Source organism: Arachis duranensis, chromosome 2, assembly GCF_000817695.3.
Source record: "Arachis duranensis cultivar V14167 chromosome 2, aradu.V14167.gnm2.J7QH, whole genome shotgun sequence".
NCBI classification, from domain to species: domain Eukaryota; kingdom Viridiplantae; phylum Streptophyta; class Magnoliopsida; order Fabales; family Fabaceae; genus Arachis; species Arachis duranensis.
Window position 1 is genome coordinate 27557783 of NC_029773.3, and position 2067 is coordinate 27559849.

Sequence of the window (2067 nt, forward strand, 5' to 3'; positions counted from 1 at the left end):
ATTTTAAGTTTGGTGTCAATTGCATGTTTCTGTTCTTCTTGCATTCATTCATGTGTCTTAAGTGATCTTCAAGATGTTCTTGATGATTTCATTGCTCTGATCTTTAAATTCTTTTGACTTGAGTGTTTTGTTGTTTCTCATATGCATTCTCATTTTGTTAGTCTCAAATGGTATACAAACTGCTAAGTCTGGTGTTTTGCATGCATTGTTATTTGATTTTAGTTGCATTTTGATTATTCCTTATTATTAAAAATCTAAAAATATTTTTAACTTGTGTCTTTTCAAGTCAATAATACAGAGAATTGAAGATTCAGAATATACAGCAGAGGAATTATACAGAAAAAGCTGGGCGTTCAAAACGCCCAGTGAAGAAGGCAAACTGGCGTTTAAACGCCAGCCAGGGTGCCTGGCTGGGCGTTTAACGCCCAAAAGGGTAGTGGTTTGGGCATTTAATGCCAGGATGGCACAAGAGGGAAGATTTTGTTATTAATTCAATTTTTTTTCAAGTTTTCAAAATTTTTCAAAATCAAATCTTTTTCAAATCATATCTTTTCAATCATATGTTTTCAAAATCAATTTCTTTCCATTTTCAAAAATACTTGCTATCAATTAATGATTTGATTCAACATTTCAAGTATGTTGCCTTTTCTGTTGAGAAAGGTTTAATGTCTGAATCATATCTTTTCTTGTTAGTCAAGTCATTAATTTTTAAAATCAAATCTTTTTAAATTGTTTTTCAAATCATATCTTCTCAATCACATCTTTTTAAAAAACCATAACTTTTAAATCATATCTTTTTAATCACATCTTTTTCAAAATAGTTTTCAATCATATCTTTTTTATTTCTAATTTCAAAATCTTTTTCAAAAATCACTTGATTTCTTTTCCACTCTTGGTTTTCGAAAATCAACTAGTGTTTTTCAAAATGTTTTCAAAATGTTTTTAATTTATTTTCAAAAATATCTTCCCCTCTTCTCACATCCTTCCATTTATGGACTAACACTACTCCTCAATGCACAATTTGAACTCCATCTTTCCTTGATAAGTTCGAATTTTCTACCTCTTCCTTCTATTTTTCTTTACCTCTGACATCTTAAGGAATCTCTATACTGTGACATAGAGGATTTCATATTTTCTTGTTCTCTTCTCTTTCATATGAGCAGGAGCAAAGACAAAAGCATTCTTGTTGAGGCTGACCCTGAACCTGAAAGGACCTTGAAGCGAAAGCTAAGAGAAGCTAAGGCACAACTCTCTATAGAGGATCTAACAGAAATCTTCAAAGAAGAAGACATGGCAGCCGAAAACAACAACAATGTCAACAAGGCAAGGAAGGTGCTGGGTGACTTTACTGCACCTACTCCCGACTTCTATGGGAGAAGTATCTCTATCCCTGCCATTGGAGCAAACAACTTTGAGCTTAAGCCTCAATTAGTTTCTCTAATGCAACAAAATTACAAGTTCCATGGACTTCCATTGGAAGATCCTCATCGGTTTTTAGCTGAGTTCTTGCAAATCTGTGACACTGTCAAGACCAATGGGGTTGACCCTGAGGTCTACAGACTTATGCTATTCCCCTTTGCTGTAAGAGACAGAGCTAGGATATGGTTGGACTCACAACCTAAAGAAAGCCTGAACTCTTGGGAAAAGCTAGTCAATGCCTTCTTGGCAAAGTTCTTTGCACCTCAAAAATTGAGTAAGCTTAGAGTGGAAGTCCAAACCTTCAGACAGAAGGAAGGAGAGTCCCTCTATGAAGCTTGGGGAAGATACAAACAATTAATCAGAAAGTGTCCCTCTCATATGCTTTCTGAATGGAGCATCATAGGTATTTTCTATGATGGTCTGTCTGAACAGTCCAAGATGTCATTGGATAGCTCTGCTGGAGGATCTCTTCATCTAAAGAAGACGCCTACAAAAGCTCAAGAACTAATTGAAATCGTTGCAAATAACCAATTCATGTACACTTCTGAAAGGAATCCTGTGAACAATGGGACTAATCAGAAGAAAGGAGTTCTTGAGATTGATACTCTGAATGCCATACTGGCTCAGAATAAAATATTGACTCAGCAA

At 35.0% G+C, this 2067-nt stretch overlaps 1 non-coding gene across 1 annotated transcript; it reads right to left on the minus strand.

Annotated features, from left to right (window-relative positions):
* Window positions 1-1695: 1695 nt before the first annotated feature.
* On the minus strand, window positions 1696-1803 carry LOC127745293 (small nucleolar RNA R71). Its single transcript, XR_008006490.1, has one exon. It is a non-coding gene; the product is annotated as a small nucleolar RNA R71 (small nucleolar RNA).
* Between the last annotated feature and the right edge of the window lie 264 nt (window positions 1804-2067).